General features: G+C 41.1%; 1 protein-coding gene across 1 annotated transcript in view; it reads left to right on the top strand.

Moving 5' to 3' along the window:
• ENPP2 (ectonucleotide pyrophosphatase/phosphodiesterase 2) overlaps nucleotides 1-27,248 on the top strand; it is a gene marked incomplete in the record, with an annotated part of 2,364,887 nt that overhangs the window by 151,387 nt on the left and 2,186,252 nt on the right.

Genomic DNA, 27,248 nt, shown 5'->3' on the forward strand with positions numbered 1-27,248 from the left:
ACTATTTAAATGCAAGCAGATATTTTGTTTAATTAGATCTGATGAAGCATACCAGACGAGTACGCGAAAGTGCTTATCTGTTTTTAATTCAATATATCTTCTTTATGCTTTTTCAATATATTTTTCTTTTCAATATACATTTATATATATATATATATATATATATATATATGGGTTCATGTCAGTACACCGACAAGTCGGGATATCGACATTCACTCCACCGACACATGAAATAATCGAAACCGCAAACACGGACATTTAACGGGTAAGAGTTTTAATTTCGCTAATCATGCCTACCACACATGCATAACACTGCCACACTTACTAAAACATGGTAGGCATGATTAGCGAAATTAAAACTCTTACCTGTTAAATGTCCGTGTTCATTATTTCATGTGTCGGTGGAGTGAATGTCGATATCCCGACTTGTCGGTGTACTGACATGAACCCATATATATATATATATATATATATATATATATATATATATATATATATATATTTTCAATATATTCTTTTAGTTTTTCTTTTTTTTTTTTGCTATATGTTACTTTTTCTTTCAATATATTTTTGGTTGATCTTTTTTCTTTTTTCCTGCTGCTGCTGTCTGCGTCCGTACGTCTCTGTCTCTCTCGCTCTCTCTCCCTCCGTACTTGCAAGGAAATGATTGCATGTGTGGACAGCAAGTACAGCCTGCTTTTATTGCCATCTGCACATGTGCATGTGATGGCCTCTGCACCAATTGATGGCCACCATTTGGCAATTGCATGCAGCCTGCTGTGTTGTACTTGCAGTACTCACTGTCATAGCAACCCAATAGTATATTGCTAAGTCAGGTAGGCATAGCCCTTTAAGCTTTCCAAAGTGGGGACCATGCTTCTTTGCTGTGGACACCGTTGTGCAAGTCAGAAGGTTGGTATACTTCTCATAACTGATGCTAGGGGTGTAGCCAGTGATTTGAATGTTGTACTCTGACATGAATGTTGCCACTTCCAGTACACAGTTGACCGTGTAGAATTGTACTCGCCCCTTCAAATGCCAACACAAGATACAATGGAGTATGTAGATGTTCTTCATCTCACATTGCTGCAGTCATAACTTATGGGTAGTCTGCTGTCCTCGGTCGGCCTGAGTACCAAAGTATTTGGCTGACGTCGGTCATGGGCGTTCAGATCTGACGTCAGAGCTTCAAGGTATTAAAGCGCATGACCGACGTCATTTCCTCAGTCTTTTTTGCCGCATGGTCCGAAGCAGAAGCAGCGTTTGCAAGTGCCGTTCGGCGTTCTGAAATTTTCGTATTCTGAGTTTCAGACCGATACCAAGTTGGGCTAAGTACCCCGTTGGGGATTATTTTTCTTTTTTCTTGCCTCAGTTACTTCCGGATGTCAGAAAAAGTGAATAATTGTATTTCTTGTGGGAAACAGATACCGCATAGGGATTACCACTCTCTTTGTATTCCTTGTTTGGGGCCTGAGCACGACGTAGTAGGGTGTCGCTTTTGTGCTAAATTTAATAAGCGCACCATTAAACGTGGGTTAGATTGTGCTAGGCTTGTCTTCGGTAAGCGGTGTAATTACAGTATGCCGTCGGATCCTCTGACGCCCGCTACTGCGAAGAAGCGCAAAGATAAATCTTTAATGTCCAAACAGGATGACTCATCCGTTCCGGACGCTGGTTCTTTAGACACCACTGTGGATTCGGTTGATCCGGCCGCAGTTTCAACTGAGTCTCAAGGGGAGACGTTGGTTTTGCAAAATGTGGTTTCTCAGGAGTCAGGTCAGGCTGAGGGGGCCTCTCAGGTTACTGTTCTCCCTTCTTTGCCTAAGGTGGTTAGGCCTTCTCCTTCTGTCTCTAAGGTGCCTTCCAAAGGCAGGCCTGGTTTGCCTTCCACAGGTGTCAGTCCTAGTTCTGCAGGTTCTCTGCCTAAAAAACACATGCTTAAAATGGCAGAAGATTTAATTACTTTAATCAGGGGTTCTATGCCCCCTCCTGATAAGAAGCCTAGGGTGGAGCCAGAAATGGAAAGTTTGGAGCAGGCTTCAGATTACTCAGAGTCTTCGGCTGAAGACATTCAGGATTTTCCTCCTTATTCGGATTCAGACGCAGAGGATTCCACTCCTTCTGCTTCTCCTCCAGAGGATTTTTCTTTTTCAGAAACCCTGCATTCCATGAGGGAGCATTTTAAATGGGAAGGTCAGGATTTCTCAGATTCCAGGAAGAGGCTTAGGGAATTTTTGTTTTTACCACAGCATAGGCCCTTGGCTATACCTCCTGTTTTGGATATTGTTCAAGACGTTTTCTCTGAGGCTTCCCTTAATCCAGATTCTTTGCCTCCTGCGCCAGTGAAGCCAGATAGGTATTACAGAGTGCCTGAGGCTCATAAATATCTGTATAAGAGCCCTAGGGCCGACCCAGAAACTATTAGCCAGGTACCTAAGGGTGTCAGGGCTTCTGTTGTAAAGAATCCAGTTCCTTTGGATAAGGATGCTAGAGCTTTGGAAAGGTGGGGTAAGAAAGTATATACCTCTTCCACTTTAGCAATGAGGGCTTTGAATTGCCAGTTTCATATGTTGAAATACCAGAATTTTCTTCTTTCTCAGTTAAAATCTAAAATGGATGCTTTAGCAGAGGGCATAGAGTGTAAGGAATTACAGGATTTGGTACATGCCTCTGATCAGGTGGGTAAGCATGCTTTGCAGTGTGGTTTTGATGCTTTGCAGGCTTCTTCCAGGGTGGCTGCCACTGGTTCAGTTCTTCGCAGGCACGCCTGGCTTAAGGATCAGAATTTGTCTGAGCATGTTAAAGCTAGGATTTTGGATGCTCCTTTGCAGTCTGAAGTTTTGTTTGGTTCTCCTGTGGAGTCTGTCTTGAAAAAAATGGAAGACAAGGCTAAGTCTATGCAGACTGTTAAAGATTTTTTGCAGGTGCAGCCCTCTAAGTTTAGCAGGAACTGGCCTGCTAAGGGTTGGACTTACTTTTCTTCTGATTCACAGTCTAGGGGTAGATCTAGACGTGGTAGGGGCAGAGCTCAGAGTTCTTTCAGGCCCAGACCGTGGAGTTCACCAGCACAATCTACAGGTGAGGGCAGGGGCCAGTCCTTTCGTAAACAGGCCCAATGACCTGCATTTCCAGCTGCCAGATCCTTCCTGTCTGGCAGCTCCTTTGGGAGGAAAGTTGGCACTCTTCAAGCAAAATTGGTTTCTAGTCACCCAGGACAAATGGGTGTTGGACATTATAGACCGAGGCTACAAGTTTTATTTCCACACATTGCCTCCTTTCAAAGGCATGCCCAGACGTTCCTCCTCAGCAAAGGGCAGAGGCTCACAAACAGATTTCTTTGCTTCTTCAAATGGGGGCTATACAGCAGGTCCCTCTGTCAGAAGTGGGCCTCGGATTTTTCTCTCGCCTATTTCTTGTACCAAAGAAAGGAAACACTTATCTGTCCTCAACACATATCTGGACATTCCAAAATTCAAAATGTTGACGTTGCAACAACTTCTGCCTCTGTTGGGCAAAGATCACTGGATGGTAACTCTGGATCTCAGAGAGGCTTATCTTCATGTTCCTATCAGACTCAGTTGCAGGAGATTCCTGCGTTTTCGGGCTGGGACTTTACATTATCAGTTCTCTGCATTGCCCTTTGGCTTATCTACTGCGCCCAGAGTATTCACAAAAGTTCTGGCTCCAGTGATAGCTTTCTTCAGGTTAAGAGGAATACAAATTTATCCTTATTTGGACGATTGTCTGATTCTTGCTCAAGACAAGCACGAGCTTCTTCACCATCTACAGTGTGTTATGACAGTGTTAAGGTGCCTAGGGTATTCTGTGAACGAAACAAAGTCCAGTCTAGTACCCTCTCAGGAAATGTGCTTTCTGGGTGTGAGACTGAATACAGCTTCCCAGATGGCCTTTTTGACCCCGGACAAGCAAAAGAATCTTACACTGTACTTCCATCAATTGTCTCTACTGTCCAGGTTGACTGCAAGGACAGTCCTTCAAGCCTTGGGGTTCATGGCATCTTGTATTCTGGTGCTTCCCAATGCCAAACTGCATATGAGGAAGCTACAATGTTATCTCAAAAATGTATGGACACAACACTGCCAAGATCTGGACACTGTCATTCAGATAATACCTTGCATTCAAAAGGAATTTTTGTGGTGGGCTCAGGAATGTCACCTAAACAAGGGACTCTCTGTGACCCGACCAGAGGCGAGTCAGATTTTAATGACGGATGCCTCGGACAAGGCCTAGGGAGCACACCTCAATGGAAAATGGGTTCAAGACACGTGGCCTGTCAGACTTCAACATTTACATATCAACTTGAAGGAAATGTTAGCAGTCCAGTTTGCATTGATGGCTTTCAAGGATTTACTTCTCCCAGGGCAGGTGTTGATTCAAACAGACAACACAACTGTCATGTGGTACATCAACAAGCAAGGGGGAACCCATTCGTACCCTCTTTGCAGGCAAGCTATGATTTTATGGGAGACTGCTCTCAGTTTGCAACTCACTCTTCAAGCAAGTTTTCTGCCAGGAGCACAGAACTCCTTAGCAGATGTTTTGAGCAGACGGATAGTGGATCCCCACGAGTGGAAATTGGATCCTCATGTATTCCGACAGTTGACAATGATATGGGGGACTCCAGACATAGATCTGTTTGCTTCTCCACTAAATTTACAGGTGCCAAAGTTTTGCACAAAGATGTTTCATCCCACAGCTTGGAAAGTGGATGCTCTATCATTCAGTTGGAGCAGTCTTCACGTCTATGCCTTTCTGCCTCTGCCTCTTCTTCCAAAGGTTCTCTTGAAGGTCAGACAGGACAAGCCCTCCATGATTCTAATAGCTCCAGATTGGCCTCGACAGCACTGGTATCCTCTGCTAAGGAGTTTAGTACAAGACCCTCCTTACCCTTTGCCTTTGATTCCGCACCTTTTGACTCAGGAGGGCAATCATTTCCTCAATGTCAGGATTCAGTCCCTGCATCTAACAGCCGGCATATTCTGTTCTAGATCCTGGAGGGTCGCAGCTTCCTCAACAAGTTTTGAATGTTATTTTGGAGGCCAGGAGGCCTAGTACAAGGAAAGTTTATGCTGATAAATGGAGGAGATTTTTTATTTGGAGCAAAGCAAAGAGCTTTGATGTTTCCAGGCCTGATTTGAGTGTTTCTCTTCAATATCTTACAGAATTATTGGACAAGGGTTTGTCTTTCTCCTCTATAAAAGTTCATGCTGCAGCCATTTCTGCTCACTATGACTGTGATCCAACATTATTCTCTCATCCTTTGTTTAAGCAATTCCTTAGAGGGGCTAAGAACATAAGACCCCCACGTAGAGCTCCTACTCCTGCTTGGGATCTCAATTTTGTGTTGGAAAAACTTACTTTACCTCCTTTTGAACCTGCAGCTACGGCTGAGCTAAAGTTTTTGTCTTGGAAGACTGCTTTTTTGTTGGCCATTACGTCTACTAGAAGGGTTTCTGAATTACAGGCTCTAATGGCAGTTGAACCCTTCCTAATTTTTCATAAGGACAGGGTATCTCTGCGTGCTAACCCTACTTTTATGCCTAAAGTGGTTTCAAATGTGGCCTTGAACCAATCTATTCATTTGCCTACTTTTTATGCAGATCCCCAAAATAAAGGGGAGAAAATTTTGCACACTTTGGATATTCACAGGCAGTTGCGTCATTATTTGAGCAAGACTAAAGGGTTCAGACAGTCTCAGCAGTTGTTTGTTTCTTTTGCTTTGGGTTCTCAGGGGAAACCTGTTTCAAAACAAACTATTTCTAAGTGGATTGGCTTTTGTATTGCTTTTTGTTATTCTCATCATGGTAAGGAGATTCCAGCTGGAATCAGGCCTCACTCCACTAGGGCTACTGCCACTTCTACTGCTTTTTTAAGGGGGGTAGCTACTAAAGATATTTTAGAAGCAGCTACTTGGAGTTCAGTGCACACTTTTTCTAAACATTACCATCTTCCTCTTTATTCCAAATCTAGGGCTGGATTTGCCACTGCAATCTTACAGGGCATTTTGGCAGCCCCCAATGCTTTATGATTTTGCCAGCCTCCCTTTACCTCTGCTTTGGGATTCTACCCATAAGTTATGCCTGCAGCAATGTGAGATGAAGAACGTAGTACAGTTTTGTACCTACCATAAATGTAGATGTTCGAAGATCCACATTGCTGCAGTCCAATTTTCCCTCCCTCCTTCCCCTCTGTAGTTTGGAATGGTGGTATGATTTGGGTTGTAGCTGTTTTTTGTGCATGGTTTTAGGGAGTTATTTTATTTTTGGCTGTGGCCTTTATTTTTAGGGCCTTCTGACATCTGGGGCAAGAAAAGACTGAGGAAATGACGTCGGTCATGCGCTTTAATACCTTGACGCTCTGACGTCAGATCTGAGCGCCCATGACCGACGTCAGCCTAATACTTTGGTATTCGGGCCGACCGAGGACAGCGGACTACCCATAAGTTATGACTGCAGCAATGTGGATCTTCGAACATCTACATTTATGGTAGGTACAAAACTGTACTTTTCTTTTCTACTTGCACATTTAGCTGGCATACATACGTAGTTATTGAGATGTTTTCATTTTGCACATGAACTGTTTGGGAACTGCTGTACTGTGGATATTAATGTACTCACTTCAGCACAGTTTGTGCTTTTACTTTTGTTGACATTATCACAGGATGCTCATGAAAACTGGACAATTCCAGTACTGAGTATGCTTACCTACATCCTTGCTGTACCTTGAACACACAGGTATTTTGTACATTTGGGTGGGGATTGTCCTGCTATGATACTGTGTGTGGGGGTTGTAAAGTGCTGCTGTAACATTATTTACTGCTAGAATGTCTGGTTCTGTTATCACAGTCATGTAATGCAATTCCACAACAGCGGCTGGTAAAGTTCCACAGAACAGGTTTTGTGTTATGGCATTCCTATCTTTCCTTTACATTCACTCATTCTGATGCATGATATATATATTTCAGCAACAACCTGCTGTATATCTACTGTGGCCTAGTGGTACTTCATGTAGTCTAGTGTGTCCAAGGTCCGGGGTTCGAGACTAACAGTGGTGTTTTATTTTGCTGCTGAGCAGAACAAGACCCCTCATATGCAGGGTGACTAAGGCAGTTGTAAGTGGGTTTGCGCGATGCTTAGCAATACTAAGCTAAGCGCACACATGCGCACACTCGCGCAAACCCGCTTACTACTGCTTAAAAGTGCTTACTCACGCTAACCCCCACGCTCATTTTTTTGAAATTAAAGAAAATGGAGATATAGGAAAGTGGTGAAAAAGGGGCACAGAGGGAAAGACGGTAGGGAAAATCGCTCGGGATGTGCAGGACGGGTGTAGGGGAAGGTCCATAGCTGCCCATTTCTTTAACAGCAACAGCTGTGCATATACTAGTAATTTGGAGGGAAATTTTAAACCTTCCACCTCTGAGAGAGGGGTGAGGACAACAAAGTATGTTGTACTGCCAGTTAAATTTCAGTTTGTGTCCAGTGGACATTTGTGCAAAATGGGCGGCTATGTATGGGGCGTAATTTTTTTGTGGGAGCAGATTGCCCTTTTTTTTAATTTTTTTTTTTTTTTCAGGTGAGAGTGGAATGTTGGGTAGGAGAAGTTAAGTATATTTTGGGAGGTAGGTTGGGGAGGTAAACAAACAAGACAAACAAGACGCATACAGGGGTGGAATATGACACATGGGGTGGGTGAATACCCTTGACGGGGAAGGATGTTTGGAAATCGCAAGACTATGAGCCCACAGATGGCAGCAATGGAACTGAGATCCTCACCCATGGGCAGTTACCACTGCACCTTCACAGCCCGGAGGGTGGCTGTGCTGGGGGCTGTGTAGGAGGGGCAGGCTCACCCGTGAGTTGTACCACTCTTGCCTCGAGCTGGCGTAGAGGATCAGCGACTGAACGCTCAATCTCCCTACGCACCACAGCCCGGACCGTTCAGAGGGTGACAGGTGGCCCTCCTCCGGCCACGCTTGCACGGGGGGGGGGATGAGCCCCGTCCCCTGCAGCGCTTCCTCCCAAAGGTGGCACAGGACCAATGGAGGAGGAGGTCCCGTGCTGGGCACCGGACCTACTGGTGCCAGGTGTCTTCTCCAGCTGAGGTGGGACAGGTGGGTCCGCTGGGACCGGCCTTCCCATACGTTCTATGTTTAGGAGGATATAATGACAATATGGGTTAGTAATAGCCAACAGCATTCCAATTTAGTTGTAACAGCATACAGTAGTATTCCCATTAACCCAACACACCAGAGTTCCAACAGTTGAACAGCAAGCATAACACCTGCATATATAGAACAGTGGAGATTCCAACAGCATGCAGGATTGATTGGTGGCAACAGGCCACCAAGATTGTGGTATGTGAACAAGGCACATGAATCATAGTAAATGCAGATATATATGAACCAGTAGGACATGTGTCCCAACAAATGTTATGAGATTAGACATTGAGTTGTGGAATTGCATTGTTTATGCACATACAGTAGGGTATAAAAAGATACCTCCATTAACAACTTATATATGCTTAATAGTTTACACTAAATTCCTATTAACTGCAGTTATATATCCCCTACATGTATATTTACACTAGGCAATGTCCTTTAAATTGTGAAATGGGTTTTGCTAGTTCTTGATATACCTGACCTGTATCTGACATAAAAACTGTCCTGGATGCAGATGTTACTGCTACATATTTATACATTTAATTTATATTTGTATATCTACATATCTGGATGTGTTCAGGTGACATTATCAGGTATATGTTGACAGCCCCCTACATTTCTAGCAGCACACTGACATTTCTGGGGAACACAATAACAAGCTACTCATGTGCCGGATTAACCTGTACATGCCGGCCATGAACTGACAGTTGAGGACTGTGTATATGCTTAACAGCTATTGGCACTCCCTTCATCCACTTTATATGGGCCTACCCATGTGTGGGTTGACTGCGCTTAATACAAGTGTACTATTTCTATAATGCAAGGGTACAACAACATATCGAAGAAAGTGACACGGACACACTCCAGGAATTATCCCTTTATTAATTACATTACACTCTTTTCTAGTGCCTCTCTCATTTATTTGATATATCAGTGCATGCGGAGGTCTTTTATTCAAGACATATTATACCTTTATTAATGGGTTACACCACCTTTTTACGCTGTCTCACTTATTTTATATAACAGTACATGCAGAGTAGTTATTCAACACTTATACCTTTATTAATGGGTTTACAACACTCTTTTTCAGGCTGTCTCACTTCTTTTATATGACAACACATGCAGAATAATTACTAACCTGCCTGGTGGTGCAACCTTAGCAGCTTATCTGCATAGGCTTGCTGATTCGCAGCACGGACACCTGCAGCTGTGAAGTAAATGAAGGGATATTGAGACATACCTATCCATAATATAGACTACAGTAGCAATTCTTACATACTTCATTCCATGGCTACATACTCAGTGGGGCATTTTCCATTCCACGGGCCTCCTATATCCACTGGTTCAGTCGGTGGTCCTTGCATCTCTTCAGGTCTGAATAGTGGTGTCTCACCTGCTCACCAGTCCGAGGGACGCCTGTGACACTGGTGAGATCATGTGCTAGACTGTTCCGCTTTGTACTCAGTACTCTGAAATTGGCCCTGCAGGAGTCTTGCATCATGATGATGGACGAGGAGCCAAACCATTACTTTTGACTCCTCAATGCCCCACCATTGCGCTCTAAAATGAGAGCCCTCTCCGACACCAGCCATACTGTCTACAGATGGGAGCTACAACCAGTTATGGCAATTATTCCCGCCTATGGAGCTTAAATATGCCTCATTTCTTGCACTTATTTGTGATTGGCCGGTTTTGAAAATTCTCAGCTAAAAGCAAACCTGCTTAGCAATGGGTAAACTTCCGCTGATATATATGAGTGTGTTGGAAATGCATCCATATGTAAAGCTGTCATGGCTTAGTGGTTTAGTACTGTGATTATGGTGCATAGTATCCCGGGTTCGAGGCCTGTCATTGCTTTTTATTTTACTACTGGGCAGACCAGCTAGGAGGTGTGGCTGTGTTTAGCCGACTTTGCTCAACGTTGCCTGATGTTGCTCTACATTGCCCGGCGCTGCCCAACGTTGAGCTAGTTAGCTCGGTGCGCAGCTCTGCGCAAACATGTTTTGTTTCCGCTAGTTGGCGCGATGCGCAGCTCTGCGCAAAGCCTTTGCACTAGTTAAAGCTGTGCTAAGCTATGAGCAGTTATACTTAACTGTGCTTAATACTAGTTAACTTTGCTTAGCAGTGCTTCACATTGTTTAAGATGCGTTACTTCTGCATGTATCAGTATGCATGACCATTCCACCTTCTTATATATATATATATATATATATATATATATATATATATATATATATATATATATATATATATCTAAAATATCGTTCACTACTACATAGGTCATTTCAATGCACTTTACTAACAATTAAAAGGTAAATGCCAGGAGTTATTTTTATGCACAGATTTCCTACAGAAAATGGGAAGGGGTGTGGTGGGACTCGACCGGGAATGGCCTCCTCTTTGTGCGAAGGCTCTACCACTACGCTATTGCTATTTGTCTTAATTTGCATATAAGTAGTTTATTATCCTCTTTGATATCTTCACTGCTAACTGTAGCTAAGCAATGGGCAAACCCATGCATACACGCGCAAATATGGGCAGCTATATCGGGAATAAAAAAAAAAATAAAATGTAAACCTTTACATTTTAAACTTGTACAGAGGTTTAGAATGTAGGGGAGTGTAGTGTTGGGTATGTTGATATTTGAGCGGACTCGCTCATTTCTCGACATTTGCTGTTTTGTTTTTGTTTTTTTTAGAATTTTGTATTCATTTGCAGCTAAGTGTAGATTCCTTAAACGAGTATGCAATTAATGATTTGCTAAAGCACAAGTATCTTGTACAGTGTAATAAATGCTATGTATATCTAAAGGTAACACCTATTAACAATGGTGATGTATGCCCCTTGTGTCAAACGTTGAATGATTTGCTTATTATTACTAGTAAATCTAGACTTACTGATGGCAACTGTATTTGTGCAAGTGGCACAGCTTGGAGAACGGTTACATATATTCATGACTGGACTGCTAAGATAAATAATGTTAGGCAAAGTGCAAATAGAACACATTTAGGAAAGGATGCGTCTATTATCTTTAAAGATCACTCATCCCCTATGAAGCATGACAATGCCACTGACAACTTTCGAATTCCGGATATAAGTATTCTGCAATCTGAGGAATCCGAGTGTATAGAAGGAAATAAAAGAAGAAAGAAAGGAAGTTCACAGGTGTTTACTAGGCTAATGACCACAAGGGCCTTTTTAAGCCTAGCCATGTATCCCAAATCTCTGACATGTTCTTGTACCCTTGATAAGTGTGAGCAGGGGTTTGGAGGTGAAAACATTTACAAGCAGGGGCTTGGGAGGTGAACCATTTGCAGACTGCCTTTGTCCATGAGAGGCATAGGTGTCAAATCAGGGATGAATTACTTGTTGCCCATCTAGTTGTCCAAGTTACACTTTAATTGGGTTAGGGAGGAACTCTGTTTCACACGGATGGCGAGCCTGTTCCAGAGAAGGGGTTGTCTCTGGGATACATATCTATCTCTCCAGCAGTTCCTGTTTATACTACAGGCAAGGTTTAAGTTTTTGGAATGAGTAATTTTGGTGCTGTTTGTTTTGTGGATATGCAGGGGTCCATCAGAGTGTAGTCTGACAATGCCTTGTATGCCAGGCATAGATCTCCCCTCAACAGCTTGTAGGAGACAGAATACAGGGATAGAGCCTTGAGGTGGTCTGCACAGGACATGTTACTTACGCCCTGTATTCTTTTAGTGAGGAACCTCTGTGGACATCCCAGTTGTTAGATATACCTGGTTAGGTACATACTAAAGGGGCATTGTACTCCATGACAAGTTGGATGAATGCTGAATATAGTGGAACAATGACTTCCTTGAATGTAGATGCCATACCTTTGTTTAAAAGGAGAGGTCCCAAGACTTCTAGGTTCATAACCATTGCAGTAGGATAGCCCTTGAGGGCATCTCAGTTGTTTTGCAGGGGGACAAACACACACACGCACACATGCGCATGCTCGCCAAGTAGCCTGGAGTGAACCTCTACCTCTCTAGTCTCTGGCTCACAGTACTTATCGCATGTGCCATGGCTTAAGTTCACATCAAATAATAAAGAAGAAAAACTGATTAATGTCTGTAAGGCAGAGAGAATACATACTAAAAAGGATGCCGCTTTATGCAACACAGATTACAGGGAATGATGGCTTTTTCTATGGAGTAAAGATTTTCTGATAGAAACATGTTATCTTTCCAAATGAGAAGGTAGAAAGAGACATGAGGCAGGTGAAAAAGAAGAAATCAAAATTGAACCTAGAGGGATTGAAGAACATATAGGCTGTGGTGGTGCAGCTGTTACCACTGTTGCGTCACAGCAAGAGGTTCTTCGGTTCGATTCTCGGCTGGAGTTCCTTTTGTGTTGGAGTCTACATGTCCTCCCTGCGGCTGAGTGAGCTTTAAAGACATGCAGGTAGGGGTGTGTGCATGTGGGTGTGCCTTCCGTGAAGGTTTGGCATTAGGCTGGCAATTCGGCCCCTTAAAATCCACTGCCAATCAATCTGCAGACCAGTGATCCGCTGTGGCGACCCCTAACCGGGAAAAGACGAAAGACATTGCTTTACTGTAAGAAAAAAGAGAAAGACAGATGTTGGCAAAATGGCTCAAGCTGTGAATGTACAAAACCACCTGGATGAAAAAAATGTATGCTTGCAAATAAAGAAACATAATAAGCAGAAAAAACATAAGCAGTAAAAACAGCGAGATTAATAAGACTAACAGTGACTAAGATCATGCCTTTGTAACACTTGATAAAGGAGATAGTACTGATTTGGAAGTTGAAGATTCTTTTGATTTGGTCAGAAAAGATATTCCTGCAATTGGAGGTTCAGTTATTAGAGGAACTGATACTTATATTTGCAGAGATGATAATGTACATCGAATGGTGTTATGCCTGCCAGGAGCAAAAAATAACGGACGTGAGGCAGACCTTAGAACGCCTTGATCTAAGGAAGTATGGATCTGTTTTTATTCACGGCTGTACAAATCGTATTTGCAAGGGCTCTCTCACTGTTAGAAGGGAACTTACAGCCCTCTTAAATAGCGTAGCTTGTACAAGTGTTAGGATGTATTTTACAGAAATCACATAGAAAGGAGAGTCCTATCCCCATGAAAGAAAAGATGTTTAGGTAAGTACCTACATGAAAAATGTCCGGTTTTAAAAAGTGGAAATGTGTAGAGCATCAAAGCCTAGTTTTGGGCACATGTTCAGACAAGATAGTGTGCACTTGTCAAGACCAGGAAAGAGAATTTTTTGCAACAGATGTTTTGCAATATTTGACAAACGCAATGCAGGATTTTTGCCAGGTAGGAAATTTACAGTTCACAAAGAGCAACGTTTGATGCATCTCTGGTTGTTAATGCTAGGAGAATTAATAACATTTTTTTAATTGGAAAATTTCCTCTGTTCACACAGTATTTATGTTATTTTGTGAACCATGGTTAAAGAACAGTGACTGGAAACCAGTTCTGTCCGAGCACAAAGGTTTTTACTGTAACAGACATTCTAACAAAAAAATCAGGTGGAGGTGTTATGATGGGGATTAAAGATAGTTGTGAGGTATGTTTAATGATAACACCAACACTATAGATTGTGCAACTGTGACAATAAAAACAACCCTGGAACATATAATTATTTTTGGAGTGTATAGTCAAGTGCTGATGACTTTTAGGAATTCATACATTTTTTTTTGCATGAAACACAAGAGGGAAGAATAGTAGAGGGTGGGGACTTGAATCAGTATTATTTCATTCTGTTTCTGGTAAATTTAATATTAGTATGGAAAATTTTCACAAAGTATGTTCAGGAACAGCAGTTGCTTCAGACTGTAAAATAATTACCAGGGAACCAAACATACTAGACGTTGTGTTCCTAAAAAAATTGTTCGTCAGATTTTACCACTGTTGATGTGCAATGATCATGGGGTTATTAAGATTAATTTGTTGCTAGATAATTCTGCCAAACTAAAATCTAAACCAGTGCACAGAAGATGAATAACCATTTATATGAAAGCAAAACGTTTGCTGTGTAAAACTAGAGTGATGTGTTTGGTGGAAAAATTACAGAAAGTTTTGAAAGAGAAATTGGTTTAATACAAAAAATAAAAAAAAGTTCTAACACTGGGATCTAGGCATGCAGCATCAGGAGGATACATTATAAGAACAAGGTACTTAATTAAGGTGACAGTTAAAAAAAATAAGAAATGGAAAAGTGGTCAAACTACAACTTTGGAACGTGAAGTAAATAAGCTGCACAAACAGATTAAGCTTAGTGTGAGACAGGATCAAGAAAAAAATCAAGATAATTTATGTAAAGATATTAAGCCTATTAAGGAGCCAAAGATGTGGAAGGAGTAAATGCATACAAATTGATAAGCTGTGTGTAGATTCTAAAATGTATTCTAGGACACAACAGATTATATTCTTACAAAATCTTATGCAAAACAATTTGTTTCCTCAAAGGGAGTGATAAGTTGTTCTAGTGACATCCACGTAACCTCATCGGATAACCTCATATATTGAAATCAAATGAGATTCTCTTATAAAAGAACTAAGCAAACTGGATCCAAACAAAGCACATGGAGGAGATGGAATTGGTAATAATACGACTCAGCAGGATAATTTTAGATGAAGGGAAATGTACAAGTGAAGTTAAATTGGTTTGTATGTTTGTACAGAGGGGATACTCATCTGACAAACTAAAGAACATTTTTGAAGAAATTCTGTTGGTCAGAATGGACAGATTTCCGCCTGTTTTAACAAGTGGGTTCACCCCCTAAACACAATTATAGTGATAAAAAGATGGACTGTGCTTTCCCAGTCTCGGTTAGTTTGGACTAGCACAAAATCAAACAGGCTGATGTGAACAATTGGAAGGTAATTCTGGGCAATAGTGACTTGGTTAGAGTCATGGGAGACCATCCTAATTTTCTTTATAAAAAAAACTAGTTAGTGTCAAGTGTATTTTGGAGATCAACGAACCGAAAAGGGTTAAAGGACCTGTGGGTACCTACCCTTGCTATGACTGTAAACAGTGCAGATTCGTAGATTCTTCTAAAAATGTATTTTTTTCCCATGTTCAAAGAATGGTTACTAGTAAATCTAGATTTAACTGCAAGAGCTGTGGGATAGTTTATCTTGCTACTTGTTCCACCTGCCACATGTTCTATGTAGGGAAAACTATTAGAGCATTATATAAAAGAATCTATGAACATCGCTTGACCATTAAAAATAAAGATGTTAATGCTTTGGCCAAGCATGCAATGGAGTGTTTGGATTTCAAGAAATGTATATTTTTTGTGTTTGATTTTACTGATGTGTCACCTTATGTTACCAACTATAACGATGCCCTTGAAATCAAAGAGCTAAAATGGCAAGTTTTTCTTAAAGCTGATCAAGCTCCTGGGCTTAGTGGTATATTGAATGTAAAATATCTTTTAAATGACAGATTGTATTATTAATTTTAGTTCATCAGTTTCTATAAGAAAATTGGATTTTTTATATACATATATACAAAAACTTTTTATTAGCAAGAGTTTAAAAGTTCATGTACATATGATTTTTCTTTAAGTGTGTGCACATATTTATTATTGATTGAAGGTCATTTCACTGAATGAAGCAACTGCGATTGGTTCAACATTTAATCCATTTGTATTTAAATAGGCCCATTTGTACTGTCCATTTGTTCTGAAGAAGTTCGTTAACATTAAACGAAAAAAAGTACTCAACATACACTACAGTGTTTGGAGTTTTAATTGTGTGCTGATACACATTTTTTTAGCATTTTAGTATTTTTTGTTCATGGATTGGTGATTGTTGTTGATTACCTAGATGTTTATGTACTCTTGATAAGATGGGTAGCTGCATGGCTTACAAATAGGACATGGTAAATATCATACACCAGTTGGACAGTAGAAATTCTTGGTTACAGTCAGGTTGTACTACAGGGATCTGCCATAAGCTCTTACTTGTTTAGTTTGTGTCTTTCAGATCTTTTTCATCTACAATCTATATGCAGTTGACTTGAAATTGTGAAAACTGATTACGTGTTACACATAGGGCATGTCTATAAAAGAGCTTGACTAAATTGACTATTTGGGCTCAGGAGAATAATCTTAATTTTCTTTCAGCTGTTCCCATTAGGGGTCACCACAGTGGATCATCTGTTTCCATTTCTTCCTGTCCTCTGCATCCTGCTCTGTCACACCAACCACCTGCATGTCCTCTCTCACCACATCCATAAACCTTATCTTAGGCCTTCCTCTTTTCATCTTACCTGACAGCTTCATCCTCAACATCCTTTTCCCAATTTACCCAGCATCCCTCCTCAGCACATGTCTAAACCAACTCAATCTCTGGCTTTGTCTCCAAACTGGGCTCACCGTCTAATATACTTATTCCTAATCCTGTCTACCCTCGTCACACCCAGTGCAAATCTTAACATCTTTAACTCTGCCACATCCAGCTCTGACTCCTGCCTTTTTGTCAGTGCCACTGTCTCCAACCCATATAACATAGCTGGTCTCATTACCCTCTTGTAGACCTTCCCTTTCACTCTTACTGGTGCTCGTCTCTCACAAATCACTTCTGGCACTCTTCTCCACCCACTCCACCCTGCCTGTACTTTGTTCTTCACCTCTCTTCCACACTAGCTATTACTGTGAACTGTTGATCCCAAGTATTTAAACTCATCCACCTTCGCCAACTCTACTCCCTGCATCCTTACCATTCCTCTGTCCTCCCTCTCATTCACATACACATAAGCTGTCTTAGTCCTGCTGACCTTCATTCCTCTCCTCTCTAGAGCATATCTCCACCCCCTCCAGGGTCTCTTCAACCTGTTCCCTACCCACTACATATCACAATGTCATCTGCAAACATCATAGTCCACGGGGACTCCTGTCTAATCTCATCTGTCAACCTGTCCATCACCACTGCAAATAAGAAAGGGCTCAGAACTGATCCTTCATGTAATCCCACCTCCACCATAAATGCATCTGTCACTTCCATTGCAGATCTCACCACTTTCACACTACCCTCGTACATATCCTGTACCACTCTTACATACTTCTCTGACACTCCCGACTTCCTCATACAATACCACAGCTCCTATCTAGGCACCCTGTCATATGCTTTCTCTACAAGTCCACAAAGATGCACTGCAACTCCTTCTGACCTTCTCTGTACTTCTCCCTCAACGCTCTAAGAGCAAACATTGCATCTGTAGTGCTCTTTTTCTGGCATAAAGCCATACTGCTGATCACTAATCATCACCTCCCTTCTTAACCTAGCTTCTACTACTCTTTCCCATAATTTCATGCTGTGACTGATCAATTTTATCCCTCTGTAGTTACTACAGCTCTGCACATCACCTTATTCTTAAAAAAATCAGTACCAAAATACTTTTTCTCCACTCAACAGGCATCCTCTCACTTTCCAAGATTTCATTAAACAATCCATTTAAATATTCCACTGACTAAACACCTCCAAGCTTCCCCGGGTATGTCATCTGGACCAACAGCTTTTCCATTCTTCATAGCTATCCTTACTTCCTCCTTGCTAATCTGTTGCACATCATAATTCACTATCCCCACATCAGCCAACCTTCTCTCTCTCATTCTCTTCATTCATCAGCCCTTCAAAGTACTCTTTCCATCTCCTCAACACACTCTCCTCGCTTGTGAGTATGTTTCCCTCATTATCCTTTATCACCCTTAACTGCTGCACATCTTTCCTAGCTCGGTCCCTCTGTCAAGTCAATCGGTGCAGGTTCTTTTCTCCCTCCTTGGTGTCCAACCTTTCATACAATTCTTCATCTGCCTTATCCTTAGCCTTTGCCACCTCTCTGTTTGCCATGCACCTCATCTCCTTATACTCCTGTCTACTTTCTTCATGTCTCTGACAATCCCACTTCTTCACCAGCCTCTTCCTCTGTATACTCTCCTGTACTTCCTCATTCCACCATCAGGTCTCCTTGTCCTCCTTCCTCTGTCCAGATGTCACACCAAGCAATTTTCTAGCAGTCTTCCTTACTAGCTCTGCTGTAGTTACCCAGCTGTTCAGTAATTCTTCACTGCCACCCAGTGCCTGTCTTGACACTTTTCTGAACTCCACCTCACAATCATCCTTTTTCAATTTCCACCATTTGAGATCCTTGGTGCTGTCCTCACACTCCTCCTCCTCCTCTTGATCACCAGCGTCATTCTACAGACTACCATTCTGTGCTGCCTAACTACACTTCCTCCCATCACCACTTTACAGTCTCCCATCTCCTTCAAACTGGCCCTCCTGCATCGGATATAATCCACCTGTGTGCATCTCCCTCCACTCTTGTATGTCACCCTATGCTCCTCCCTCTTGTTAAAATATGTATTCACTACAGCCATGTCCATCCTTTTTGCAAAATCCACTACCATCTGACCTTCTGCATTCATTCCCAGGCTCAGGAGAATAATATGCTGATAAATACATGAGATTTGGGAGACATAAATTGAAAGGTAAATATATAGGTAGATCCAGCTTTGTTTTTCTGATCATATCAGCCAATTGGTTAATGATGGTTATAGCACTAGAAGTTGTATAAAAAGATTCATAAAGTCTAGGAAATCAGAAATGAAGTCATTGTTAGTTTTATTAGACCCAAACTTGAGTATGAAATAACAATATGGAAACCTAAGAAAACAAGCATGAGTAAACTGGAAAGAGTACAGAGTAAATGTACCAAAAACATCCATGGATGTGAAAATTTAAGTTATTCTTGTATGGTGCCTCATATACATATTTAAGAGGAAACTTTATTCAGGTGTATAGGGCATTTAGAGTCAGCTACCTGTGGGAATATTTGGGGTTATCAAAAAGTAATAGAGAATCATCAGACAACCTGTGTAGAAGATTCTGTAAGAATAAAAAGTGTACTGGTTGGTTCTCCGAGGGAACAGCTGACGTATGGAATAGACTACCAGACTACATGAAAGCAAACACTAGATGTGATGATGTCCTATCTCGCCTTCAGTCTTAGCAGGTTGAGTTCAGAACTGATCCTCTGTTCTGACTCTACCTTATTTATACAAAGTTCGAGGTATTCTACTAGCTCTTGGCTAAAACCGTATTCCATAATGCACTGTGAGAGTTCCCCAGATCTCATTTGCTGCTAAACAAGATGGGGTGCTCTTCATATTGGCTCCAAGTAGTTCTTTTTCTGCCTTATATTTGAAAATTGTTGGAGTCTTTTTAATACTTTTATTCCAGATAATTAAGTAAATTTTCTGTGTTCCTCTTGTTTTCTGCTGCTGTTTTTGCTGTTGGCCGTCTTTATTTCCCTATCCCGGCATTAAATTTAGAAGCCCGTTTTAGAGGGATTTTCTTTCCTGTAAGAATAGGCTAGTTCGTTTAAGTTAGAGAACTGCTTTAGCCCATTTAAATTAGTGGGCTTTCCCCTTTGGTTTCCCTTTGTTTTTCCTCTCAAATACTCAGGGCTAGCTTGTTTAAGTTAGAGAGCTGCCTCTGTCCATTTTAGAGATTCTTTTTTCTGTGTGTTTGGCTGATCGCTGTTAAAAAAAAAAAAAAAAAAAAAGTGTTGTGTAAAAATTAGTAGTAGTAGTGTTTTTGTGTACTTACACTTTTTCTCTGGTTTTCTCCTAGAGTTGTTAGCTGTGTGTTTTCATGTTGTAGTTGCTGTTAGTTATGTCTTCCAAAGATTTTAAGGAAACTAAACCCTCTGGGATTAAAGAAATGTGTAAAGTGCAGCCAAAAAATGTCCATAACTGATGGACATACCATTTTTGTGTCTACTGCCTTGGAGCTGTTCACCTTCAGGGATCCTGTGCTCTGTGCCATTCCTGTAGTCACAGGGTATAATTAGACGAGAAGGAACAAGCTCATCCTGAGAGGCTTGCTGAAGACCTCTTTTTCAGATGCATTTGAAGGTCAGGGTCCTTCAGAATCCAGTCAGTCCCCTTTTTCAAAATCGGGCAAGTCTGGGAAAAGGTCCTCTTCTTTGAGTGCTTAGTTGGAGCCATCAAAAAAGTTACCTAAGGTTTTTTCTTTGGAACTGAAGGCTGTCTGGCTGAGAAGCCTTCTGCCTCTGCTCCTTCTATAAACGTGCCGTTGGAGTTTCATGTGTGGAGCCAGTCCCCAGAGTTGGAACTGGTATCTCCCACTTTAAGGTCTCCTTTATTGCAGTCTTCCAGATCTCCTGCTCCCTTCACTTGATCCTCCTGAAGCTTGTCCAATGATGACATGGATTGCATGATGCAGAGGCTTCTGAGGACTCCGGTGCTTACCAAACTCTTGTCAGATCCAACCCAGAGGGCTTTGGAACTGACCAAACCTACCCGGTCACCGTTGATTCCTCTGATCTGATCTCGGACCTCAAAGCCAGAATGTCCGGAGCTGATCGTAGTGGAACCTTTGCAGCCGAGACCTATCTCATGATCTTGGACCCTGAATACTGCTCCGACATCCTCAGTTCCATCTGACCACGAGGAGTCTAGTAGCTAACACTCTCCAGTCGGATCTGGGAAAGACAGTCGGTTCAGACAGTTGTCTGATCCAAACTTGCCTATCGGGGCATCTGCTCGGGTGAGCTCTGCTCCTACCTCAGCCTTGGAGCCATCCCCCTTGGTTTTGGGGATTCCCTCTGGTTCATCGGAGCAGGGAGTCTCCTCGGACTAGGGGAAGGGGGGCTTTTGAGGGAATGAGGAGAATGCTGTCTCCACAGACAGGTCCACTCTAAGGTCGGGGCATTCTTCCTCCAAAGGCACCGGTGTCTGCCTCAGGATCACTGCATCTTCAGAGACATGGATACCCAAGGCACTGGATGCCCCATTGGGCGACCCCCTCTCTTCCTAAACCTCTCCAGAATACCCTTCTGAAGAGGTCCCTCGAAAGAGACTATGTAAGAGGAAGCATTTAGACTCCCCAGAGGAGTCCATCACTTCAGGTACAGACCTTGATGATTCGGAAGGGTCCCCATGGTTGCCCTCTGAGGAGGTCTCCTTTGCAGACATCCTGGAAATACTAAAACAGAGGTAGCTGGAAGCCCATCACGCCTTCTGAGGAGGAGTCTGTATACCTGAAGGCTTTTGTGTCTCACCCTTACACCACTTGGGTGTCTCCATCCTTTGACAAGATGATGCAGTTAGTCGAAAGGTGTGGGAGTCTCCAGACTTAGTGGAACCTGTTCCTCCGAGGCCAAACAAATTCATCACCGCACCTTCAGACAAGGAATTTCTTACCAAGAGTGTCCCAGTAGATGCTATGGTGGAGAACTGAATTCTTCTGAGGAAGAGTTGGATTGTGATGAAAAATCCGTTACTTATTTTACTCTGATTCCTTCTCCTTTGGACTGTGGGTCAGAGGAGGAGGAATTCAAATAGCTCTGATACTCCTGAGGAAATTTCCTTTGGGGACACGGTCTCTAGGATGATGGAATTTTTTTTTTAAGTGGGATTGTGCGCGGGTCTCTGATATGTATATATAAGAGGTACTATGAGTTACTGCAGATGGAATCTCCTAAACCTGTGGCCATCCTGGTTTGGCTACTTTACTGGATGTTTTTCCCAATGCAAAAAAAAGCTATACTGTTGCATAAAAGAAACTTTTACTTTCAACTCCAGCAAACCCACCAAACAAACCACAAAAGTTCTCGTCAGGCATTAATAAACTCTTACACCCAGGTTGTTCCGTCACACCCACCCCATTAGGCTCTGATCAGGATAGTCCCAAGCAAATGACCAATACCTTTAACACTTTCTTTACAGAGACCATTCAGTCGCTTGCCAATCAATTATCCCCTGATGCCTCATCTCTGACTACCTCTATATCTAACTCCACTCCCATCATTTCACCTTCAACCTGTTCTTACATACCTTGTCTATAGCCTTATTCAAAAACTTGAACCAACCACCCTCTCTGCTGATCTACTACCTGCAAAATACTTGCAAAACGCTGTGAAAACCATAGCCTATCCCATTTCCATCCTGATTAATAGAACTATTACTGAAGGAACTTTCCATCAATCTGGAAATTTCACATATCCCCTTGCATAAAGGTGGTAATTCCAATGGATTATCAAAATGTAGACCTATAGCTATATTATCTCCAGTGCCAAAAATCATGGTGAGATGTATTCATAGACAACTGTTAAACTACCTAATAGAAAAGAACTTACTAGCTGACTGCCAACATGGTTTTAGGCCATTTCATAACGCCACCTCTGCCCTCTTATCCTTCTCTGACTGTATTAACAAAAATTGCAATAATGGCACTCTACCCTCAGCCCTCTCTATTCTCTCTAAAGCCTTCGATATGGTTAACCATCATTTGCTCATAAACATACTCAAAAACCTGTCACTAGATGCACTGGCTATTCAATGGTTCCAATCCTACTTAAACAATAGACAGCAGGCTGTACTATGGGAGAACAACTTAACTACCCACCTCCTCATTGCCCTTGGTGTCCCTCAAAGCTCCATATTAGGCCCTCTCCAATTTTCTATTTTTATAAATGACCGACATTCTGTAGTACCTCAAGCTACCTGTATCCAATACGCAGACAATTCCACATAAATATGCTCAGCCACTTCTCCATCAGACGTACAGACCCTAACCCAAAATGTGTTTAATACAGTCGAGAAATGGCTTCTGCACTGATGCCTCATCTTGAACCCCAAAAAAGCAAAAGTCTTGCTATTCACTCATACTCGTAGGGCCTCCCCACTTAACTTTACTGTTGTATCAAACAATGATACTATCATATCTCCTGATCCTAGTACAAAACTTCTAGGGGTACTAATTGATAACCTTAACTTTGATTCTTATATTAACAGTACTATAAAAAGTCAACAAAAAATTAGGATCCCTCTATAGGATCAAACCCTTTCTGACTCCACTAGCCAGGGCTACTATTGCTAGTACCCACTTAATCGTCTCTATGCCTCCCCTATATATACTAAACTGTGTAAAAACAACCTGAACAAGCTGGCTATCTCCTACAATAATATTGTCAGATTTGCAACTGGGTCTGCTTTCAGAACCAATCATTGTTACAATCTTGAACAACTAGGATGGCTAGAGTTGCCAAATCTACTACTATTTAACCAATTAACAGTTGCCCACAAGAGCCTGCATCAACCTACTATAATACGCCAATACTTACAAACCTTATCACCCCCTATAATAACCTTATGACCCTACGCTCATCAAATAAGCTACTTGTGCAAATAGGTAAAACTAACAATATGGCTAGTGACTCTTTGTTCTCTAATACCAAGGGTAAAACCTGGAACTCACTCCCCAGTGACCTAACCTCCCTTTCCTCAATAATACTATTCAAAACAACACTGAAACCATACGTTAAATCACATTGGTTATGCCCTTGTGCTAACCCTGACTAACTACCTCACTTACCTCTGGGTACTAATCAGTATACCTGTATAAACTAGTTACTTTTCTGTTAACTATAAAGAGAGTGTGATTTTTGAATAAATGTGTTTTTATATATTAATCTAATATAATTAGAAATATCTTCGTATGACTATCCATATGTGATATGTACTATGATTCTGTAAGCAGAAATGTAAGGAAATGTAAAGAATTGCTAAAATCTGTAATGTACCTGCATCTGTAAAATGTCTCCCAATATAAATAATACTGTGTTTTATGTAGCCTTTCTCCCCGGGCCTCTACTGAATATGGACATATATCCAGCTGGACTAGCCCGGTCAACAAATGTAAAATAAAATAAATAAAATTCATGCCTCTAAAGGTTTATAGGTAGGTACTAGGCTATTGGCCCTAGGGCCGTATATAAGCCTAGCCAAACGGTACCCTGGCTTTTGCCACCCAAGAAAATTATTTTCCTGTGCCCCTGTCAAGCAAAGCCACAGAAGTGATCCCTGGGGTGAATTTCCTATCTCCCATCCAGTGATTTTTCTTGAAGTGCTAATGAGGAGCTTTGTTTGATATAGATAGGTAGTTTGTTCCAGAGTATGGGAAGTCTCTGGGGCAGGAATCTATCCCTCCAGCATGTTCTGTTTTTTGTGGTGACGAGGTTTAGGTCCCTAGAGCGTGTAGCTCGGAGGGATTGGGATTTCTTTACGTGGAGCATGTCCAACAGCTCTGGGTTTGACATAGCTTTGTATGTTAGGCAGAGATCGCCTCTGAGTAGGTGATATGTGATAGAGTAAAGCTGGAGTTTTTTGAGACGGTCTGCATAGGGCATCTGTTTGAGGCCGGTAATCCTCTTTGTGAGGTATTTCTGTGGCCTTTCCAGTTGTAGATGTCTTGAGGTACATAGCAAAAGGGGCGTTGTACTCTATAATGGGTCTAATGAGTGATGAGTAGAGGGGAACAATGACCTCTTTTTTTTTTTTTTTAGAAAAGAAAACACAAACCAATAAATCCAAAAGTGAACCGGTAAATGAATACCGAACTACCAGAATAACTGGAACTGCTGTTCAAAAAGTATCTTTAAACGTAGATTTCACCAGTAAACCACCACTGAGGGTAAAATAGAAAACACAGGTTTATTTGAAGCGCTTTTCGTTTGCCTCTTAGGCAAACTTCTTCAGAACTACTATCAAACAATACAATGGGCTTAAATAGTGTGACATCATAATTAGCATCAGTGCAAATTAATTGACAATCAGCACAGTCATCCTACTAAAAAAGAAAGAATACTTATATATATATAAATACATAAAAAAATACATAAAAAGACCTAGTTACATTAACTGTCACCTCAAATTATTCACTCAATAAAACCAACAGTCTAGTGTGGTTAACCAGACCAATGAAGTTGTAATAATGTTGTTATTAAAAGTTGTGTTGCAACTATAGTGTAAAGAAAAATTATATATGAAAAATGTATAATAGTATATAATAAATAGGGGTTTACTTTAATAAATAAATTATGTAACACAACATCAACTAATGCTTCCTAGTTCTAGACAATCTCAAACAAGAAAGGAAGCTAGTTAAAGTAAGTCTGTGAGTAAGCAACCACAAATAACTATCTTCTTAAATTAGTTAATCGTAGAACACTAGAGATCGTGCAGGCTTCATTCAACCCTGGTGAATGGTATGCCTCAAGCCTGATCTGCCAATGTAACTCTTTTTCTAACAATTTGAGCTGTACAGGTCCACCCCTACTATCATGTCCAACCTGCTCGATACTAATAAACTTAAACTGGTGAGAAGGATGGTCAATAATGTGCTTTGCTAATGCATTTGTTTCTTTGCGTTTCCTTATGGCATACATGTGCTCGTAAATTCTGTCTTTGAGCCTACGCTCAGTTTTACCAATATAGAAACCAGCACAATGTTGGAACTGTGCCAAATATACTAGCATGCTAGAATTGCAGTTAACCCTACATTTTAATTTAAAAACATAGTCATTAACCACAAATTTATTTGATTCAATAATATGTTTACACCAGTTACACGCTTGGCATTTGAACATGCCGGGAGACCTGGTTAGCGGTGGTTTCTGCTCAAACAATGATTTCAAATTCCTACCTTTTCTATAGGTTACCTTGGGGAATGGTCCCATTTTAGATGACACCACTGGGTCTGCCCTAAACAAATGCCAATTTTTTCTAATAATAAACCACAAGCTAGAACTATCCACCGAGAAGGTAGTTATAAATCTAGGAAAATTGAACAAATGGGGTACCGAAGTGCTACCAGTGTTCTGCTCTTCAGAGGTCAAAGTCTGAACATGTTGTTCAATACGGTTTATTACAGGCAATAGTGGTTCATAAAACTTAATAGACCTTTTCTGTGACATCTCACCGATAAGGTCCTCAATCAAACTAGAAGGGTAGGCCCGACTCATAAACATCTTTTTTAATAGTGAACATTCCTCAAAGAAATCCATATCCCTACTTATCATCCTGGCAGCTCTAACTAGTTGACCTTTGATTACTGCTCGTTTTATGAACCACTATTGCCTGTAATAAACCGTATTGAACAACATGTTCAGACTTTGACCTCTGAAGAGCAGAACACTGGTAGCACTTCGGTACCCCATTTGTTCAATTTTCCTAGATTTATAACTACCTTCTCGGTGGATAGTTCTAGCTTGTGGTTTATTATTAGAAAAAATTGGCATTTGTTTAGGGCAGACCCAGTGGTGTCATTTAAAATGGGACCATTCCCCAAGGTAACCTATAGAAAAGGTAGGAATTTGAAATCATTGTTTGAGCAGAAACCACTGCTAACCAGGTCTCCCGGCATGTTCAAATGCCAAGCGTGTAACTGGTGTAAACATATTATTGAATCAAATAAATTTGTGGTTAATGACTATGTTTTTAAATTAAAATGTAGGGTTAACTGCAATTCTAGCATGCTAGTATATTTGGCACAGTTCCAACATTGTGCTGGTTTCTATATTGGTAAAACTGAGCGTAGGCTCAAAGACAGAATTTACGAGCACATGTATGCCATAAGGAAACGCAAAGAAACAAATGCATTAGCAAAGCACATTATTGACCATCCTTCTCACCAGTTTAAGTTTATTAGTATCGAGCAGGTTGGACATGATAGTAGGGGTGGACCTGTACAGCTCAAATTGTTAGAAAAAGAGTTACATTGGCAGATCAGGCTGGAGGCATACCATTCACCAGGGTTGAATGAAGCCTGCACGATCTCTAGTGTTCTACGATTAACTAATTTAAGAAGATAGTTATTTGTGGTTGCTTACTCACAGACTTACTTTAACTAGCTTCCTTTCTTGTTTGAGATTGTCTAGAACTAGGAAGCATTAGTTGATGTTGTGTTACATAATTTATTTATTAAAGTAAACACCTATTAATTATATATTATTATACATTTTTCATATATAATTTTTCTTTACACTATAGTTGCAACACAACTTTTAATAACATTATTACAACTTCATTGGTCTGGTTAACCACACTAGACTGTTGGTTTTATTGAGTGAATAATTTGAGGTGACAGTTAATGTAACTAGGTCTTTTTATGTATTTTTTTATGTATTTATATATATATATAAGTATTCTTTTTTTTTTAGTAGGATGATTGTGCTGATTGTTAATTAA

The sequence above is a fragment of the Protopterus annectens genome, chromosome 3.part1 (assembly GCF_019279795.1).
Source record: "Protopterus annectens isolate FY-2018-M chromosome 3.part1, PAN1.0, whole genome shotgun sequence".
Classification (NCBI taxonomy): Eukaryota; Metazoa; Chordata; order Ceratodontiformes; family Protopteridae; genus Protopterus; species Protopterus annectens.